This window comes from Mangifera indica, unplaced genomic scaffold, assembly GCF_011075055.1.
Source record: "Mangifera indica cultivar Alphonso unplaced genomic scaffold, CATAS_Mindica_2.1 Un_0015, whole genome shotgun sequence".
In the NCBI taxonomy this organism is placed as follows: domain Eukaryota; kingdom Viridiplantae; phylum Streptophyta; class Magnoliopsida; order Sapindales; family Anacardiaceae; genus Mangifera; species Mangifera indica.
This window is the reverse complement of record NW_025401107.1, coordinates 792-7,455: the sequence shown is the minus strand read 5'-3', so window position 1 is coordinate 7,455 and position 6,664 is coordinate 792. Positions and strand designations below refer to the sequence as shown.

At 36.3% G+C, this 6,664-nt stretch overlaps 1 pseudogene; it reads right to left on the bottom strand.

Moving 5' to 3' along the window:
- Positions 1-1,893: 1,893 nt before the first annotated feature.
- Positions 1,894-5,960, bottom strand: LOC123205777 (annotated as a pseudogene).
- Between the last annotated feature and the right edge of the window lie 704 nt (positions 5,961-6,664).

The following is a 6,664-nucleotide window of genomic DNA, read 5'->3' as shown; positions in this document are numbered from 1 at the left end:
TGTTTTCAGTGAGCCCAAGCTCAAGCTCGCTAAATACATGTTCATGTTTAGCTCGTTTCATAATTTTAGTGTTCGGGCTTGGGTTCGTGTTTTCGGGCTCGGGTTCACTTTGGGTTCGTAGCTCAGTTCCAGACTCGTATTTCAAGAAACAAATGGTGTCATTTGTTCCAAGTTAAATGTTTTTTCATTTGAGTGAGCGACTCATGAGTCGAGCTCAGCTCGCTTAACCGGTGTTCGAATTCAGGCTCGTGTTGGTTTTTTGCTTAAAATTCAAGCTCGCGTTCGTACTCAAACTCGTTCAAGGCAACCTCGAGCTTGGGCTCTTTCAAGCAAAGCTCGTTTCGAGTCCGAATATACTTTCTTCGAATCCAGCCCTATTAATGACCATACATCTCTTTATCATAAACGGTTCATCTCCTCAAGTTCACAACCATACATGACTAAGGGCATTATTATCCTTTAACTCATATGAATAGTTGTACAATCTTCTGGATGGGCACTCATTGCGTCTTAACTGATGTATCACAAACAATCACACAAGTTTTATATATGACCATTTGTTGATAGAATATGATATCTCTAACCTAATCGATGAATGATTTTGTATGTCCTTGGCATGGTCGTTCATATGGACATAACCCTAAACTCTACGTCGATGCACAATCATTCCTGTCCTTGGGATGATGGTGTGTCACCTCTAAAATTTACATATTTAGGCTATTTTGGTCAAATTTCTTCCAACCTTTCTATACCATTCATTTACATAATACATCTAACGTATATTAGGCCTCATTTTTATCACAAAGAGCACCAAAACAACCCAGACTTAGCATATCAGATTTTGCATTCAATACATTTAACAAATCACACATATTTCATCTCAAAATCTATACATATTTATAAACTGAAATTCATATATAAAGGCATCAACATCATCTAATTCATTCCTAGCACGGAACTATCCTTAACAGACCTTAACAATTGGAACTACACATGTTGGAATCTATAAACATAAGCCTTAAATTAACCCCTACTTATCTCACTTCCTAGCTGTAGAGTTTGACGCAAATAATCCTCTTGATCGTCGGAATTCTTCACTCTGGCTGCCAAAAATTATCACCAAATTATCATATAAGGACAACTTTAAGATAAGTTATGTGTTTCATAAAAAAATAACTCATTGGTGTTGGACGCACCCTTTTAATATAAAGTTAGTCAATATTGCATCCATTATGAATGATTGTTCAACTGTTTGAATTTTTTGACATGTTATGATATTCATATTGTCTACCTAACACACTTATAAATGAGTATACACCTTTTATACATAACCTTTCAATGAATAAAATCTCAATTCTTTTATATTTTGTTATTATTCAAATCCACATATAACAAAAATCAACAAAATAACTAAAATAATCTTATAGGTATTATAATTATTTTATTATTATTAACTAAACACAAATTACACAATATTTATTTATACATTCTAATTTTATTAAACGCATTAATAATTTATATTAATTAATCTTATAAGTAATTTATTATTGTGGTTTCATTTTTGATAATATAAGGTTATCCAAAAGAAACACATCCTAAGGAGACATTTGATTTAGGGTAATGTTTTATTACCCTGAAAATTTATAGTTTATTAATATCATTATAATGTTTAGTTTGTCAGATAAAAAAATATTCTACTAATATTTTACTGTCAAAGTGAAATGATAGATAATATATAAGATAATTCGATTATTGTTTTCATTTTAAGTATTAAAAGATTATCAAAATAATATGAATTTTATTATAATTTTAGTCTTACTCATTAAAATTTTTAGGATAGAGTTGCTCTCACATTCAATTATTGCAACAAGCAAACCTAAGCCTCATTGTAATTATTTTACCCACACTTACATGATTTTCAAGACAAAAATGTTTTTGTATTCAATTAAAATTATAAGACACTCAACCCACCATCAACGCCACCACCCACAACCACCTGCTAACACCACCACCACTAGCCAACACCGCTTATAGATTTTGTCATCTCCAACAAACCTGCCCACCTCCGTTAGATCTCATCAGACTTGCTGTCTCCACCAAATCCTGAAAAATATTTATTTATTTCATTAGATGATTTGTGGATTAAAAATTTAGAATCTAAGAGTCCAAAAAATTAATTCAAGTTTTTAGATTTTGAATTTAATACGAGCAATGCATTTGCAATGCAGGCAGGCCCTCTGTACTGCATTTACGAGCTTTCCTTCAAGAGAAAAAGAACAGATTGAACTTTGTATGCATATTTAAACAACACAAGGCTTTCTTTTTTCCAAGTGAGAGATGTTAGCTTAGCTAGCTACATCAAGAAGTACTACTCCAGGGGCAGCAAATTCCCATTCAATTAGAGATTACTATCTCACATTCCTTCTGAACCTTCCAACGGTTGTTTCAATGCCTTGGTGATTTCATCGACCTTTGCACCAGTGTTTAAGAATCCAATCAGGGAGCTTTCCTTAGGAACAATGTCGTCTCTTAGGTCCACCGTTCGGAGTAATTCACAAGAACCCTTTTCCACCGTACCTTTCATGATCAAGGTTTTATGAGCCCCGGAAATCATCTCCTCATAGTCAGTGTCACCAGTTTCACCAACAACCACAAACATGTTCGCGACATTCAATCTCCAACGGACGAAAAGATACCTAACAACAACCACAATCAATGCAAATTATAAACTCATTTTCACATCCAACAAAACAAAGCCCTGAAATGTGTCCAATACCTGAGTGCCTGTGATCGAGAGGCGAGAATAGGAATAATTTGAATTCTTGTTGAGTTCCTGCAATACATTGGATGGCACTGGAGACCTCTCATCTGAATTTTCGCGTCAAATCATTGACGCGTTTTATCTGTGAAACCAAGCCACCGTTAGAGGAGCTCAATGTGGAAGTAAAACTAATGTTTTCCTTACCTTACTAGGATCTTTTATCAAGAATGAAATGCAATGAGCATTGCTTGATTTCTTATCTGCCTCAATGACGCGGGAAGATTGATTCAATTTGGATCCACTGTCAGATGTACTCAGCAGTTTCCAAATAGTTTTCTCTAGGCCATCAATGCCCCAACGGTAATCAACATGTGATGCATAGTCTGGATCAGGAGAAAGTTTTCCAGCTTCTGTGTAAGTGTCGGGATAATATACTTCACCTCCACTACTACAAATCAAAACATCAAAATCATTTACTTGAATATTTTCTGACTTCAAGAACTCTACTGTCTCTGACACTCCCATTGTTGTTGATAGAGCAAATCCCGAGACTTTTGCAAGTTCTATGTCAGACCGAACAGCCTTAAACATATCTTGCACAATCTAGGCTATCTTCTTCTCAGGAGCCCCTTTGCTGTCATAGCAGTAAAGTGCAATAACAATTAATCTGCATCACCGCCTCAACATGGGATACTTGCTCATCACATTATCAACTATTTTCTTCCTAACTTCTTTATTATCTTTTGAATCAGATTCTGGTCTCTTGATCTTGCTTAGGACATGTATCACTTGATCTTGGACAGGGTCATCGGAAGCTGCAGCCTATAGTCAAGAGATTCATTGAGTGATGATTTATCCCCATCAACAGACAGCTTAAGTGACATATCCTGCACATCCTTAAGTGAGTCATTAAGAAATGACTCTTCATCAAGAATTTCATCCAATGGAGTATCAGTTTGCCATTGTGGGTACCTCATCCGATAGGCAGCCACCCTAGTCAAGTAAGTGTGGCAGTGCTCAGGCCATGAGTAAAGATGAATGTTCTTCCAACCATTCTTTCGACATTCATGCCATAAATTCCTATCTGATACCAACTTAAGAAGCGCATCCGCTATGTCTTCTTTACTGCAAAAATCTACCAACAGACCATTGTTCAGTGCCTAAAAATCATAAAAATTTCAATTATTATTATTATTATGGTATAAAATCTAATTTTTTTCTCTTTTCCCTAAGCCTTCTGATTAAACATTTCATAACAAAGTATCTTGTAATTTTAGAATTGGACAATGGTCAACATACCCGATGAATGTCAACTGGTCCTCCATTTTTAGTAGCCACCATTGGAAGCCCATGCACTGCTGCCTACATCATTTTTCAGAAATATAAAGATCTCAACTCATTTTCTTGCATACAAAGATATGGTTTCATCACAAGTATAAACGACATAGAACCAACCTCAATCAAAGTAAGCCCAAATGGTTCAACCAATGCGGGATTTATGAAGACTCCCTGCCCAGTTGTTTCACAACTTATATTATCCTTAATGTAAAACCGTATATAAAAAGCAAGTTCTAAAATAATCAACTTCTTTGAATCAAACCTTTGATTTTGCAGCAAGTCGGTATATGTTTGGAACATCATTCTGCTTGTGATGTTTTGGGTAGGCAACTTGACCATAAAGGTCATACTTATCAATCATTTTCAGTACTGTTGTAAGCACACTAGCATTTCCACCAGTCATCTCATCTATATCATCCCTGTTTCCCATTATAAGTACCTGTATAAAAGCTCAATTGTTTTTCTCAAGAACATTATTTAAAGGTTCCTAAGTAAATCATGTACATTTAACAGAATTACACACAAGATTAGCGAGCTCTTTTAGGTGATGACTCTCTCCAAAGGCCCTCAAAAGTGTTGTTATGTTCTTCTTCGGGTCAGGCCTTGATAAAGCCAAGATTATTGGTTTGTAGGGATTTGCAAGGAATTGCAATACCTGCAAAAGTAGTTTAGTTGAGAAACAACAAGAGTTAAACGGAAACAATGCTTAACAAACAGAGCACTCACTTCAGCCCATATGGTTGGAATTGCTTTTGAGACCCATCAGTACCACCCATAAGTGTCGCAAGCTCCCCATCAACCTCAGGGGCATCTTCTTGTACCACAACACTGTTGAAGTCCATCCAGGAGGAATTACCTGACCAACTTCTACTTTAGAGCTTGAAAAAAGAAATCAAAAGAGAAATCATACTAGCTTTAGACTAGTAATTTGTTTATTTCTTTGTTATTTAAAAGCATGTTAACTTGAACTTAATAAGTATATGAAAGTGAATCTCAACTTACCACCATCCTGGCATGTATCAGCCATGGCAAATGACTCCACGGCTGGCCTGAGCACGCAAAACTTTCTCAAGCTTCACATCAAACCCATCATAATGCCCCCCATTGCTCTTCAATCTCTTGCTTGGTACTTGTGATAACAAGTTCTGCAGCATCAAGGGAAAGCTCTTTAGCTTCTATCCTTCTCATAATCTTATATGTCAAATTGATATCTTCCTTGGATTGTCGTCCCTGCTTAAGAAGCTGTCAAGCTTGTTTCTTCCAAGTGAATGTCCGGTTAGCACCATTGGGACATTCAAAGCACCAGAGAGGAGAGCTGCACTATCCCCTGCATCCACATAATGCCCATGGATGACATAAGGCCACACAGGCTGCCCCCCACCAATTTGTTCACCTAAAACCTTTGACATATTAAGAATGTGAGCTAGAGCTCCATCTACAAATTCTTGAATGAAAGGCCATAGTAATTCTTTGCCAAGGTACTTATCCTGTGGACCAAAGGGGATCCTTATAATGTATGCTCCGCTGCTCTCTCCTACTTCATCTTCGTTTCCATCATCTTCGGAACACATAGTCAGCATTTCTGTAGGCTCACCATAACTCAAATCAACTTCAGGTGAAGAGACTTGGCGTGTAAAATGATCTACCCTATAAATGCCTGGTATCCTTGCAAGTGCCCGGGATAGCTCTACCACATATTTCGCCTAACAATTATTTGTGTAAGCACAAGCAACAATGAAATGAGAAAAGATTCATTAATAAACATGTTAACAATTTGAATATGATTGCGATGGCTACCTGTCTACCAGTGTCGGAATCTCTACCAAGCTCCATGTTTTCTCCCCGGATCAAACCATGAAAACTGATTGTAAAGGTCCATGTTACTAATTTGAATATTAATTATTTAGTTATGAAAATCTTTTCCTTTAGAAATATAATCTTATTAAAATTATTATGATTTTAGCCAAACTCAATCATAATTTACTGGAATTAACTCATTCAAACACTTAATAATTTAGTTATAGGACAGAGCATATATTAAATTCAGTTTGGCATAATATTAATTTCAGCATAGAAACTGGTATTCCTGACGCATTAACATCACACCAAAGAAATCCTTTAATCTGGCTATTATGTGTTGAAAGATTTATACCTGATAAGGACAATGTAGAGTTTCTTTTCCTTCTTATCATCAGACCATATTTCCAAGCTAGACAAGTTTCTCTAAGGAACATTTTCCTTGGAGTTTCAGGCTGCATCATCTCTCCCAGACCATCTCCCTTCTCTCCTTCTGACAGGTCTTCAGACATGTCCTCAGTCACATGCCAGTGCCCTTGTTCCCGCTTCCATCTCCGATGGGCCAGCCGCTGTCCTTCTTTCCACTCCAACTGTTCAAATATAACATGCTAGAATAATTATATCATAAATTCAAAGGGAAAAATTCATCTCATATTAACTTCCTTCATAATCAAGCAAGATCGAAGACAGTAGGGAAACTAAGCAGGTATGCGGTAAAATAAGAATATTATGCTCTCTGTTTCTATTCATCCCTCTCAAAAAAAAAAG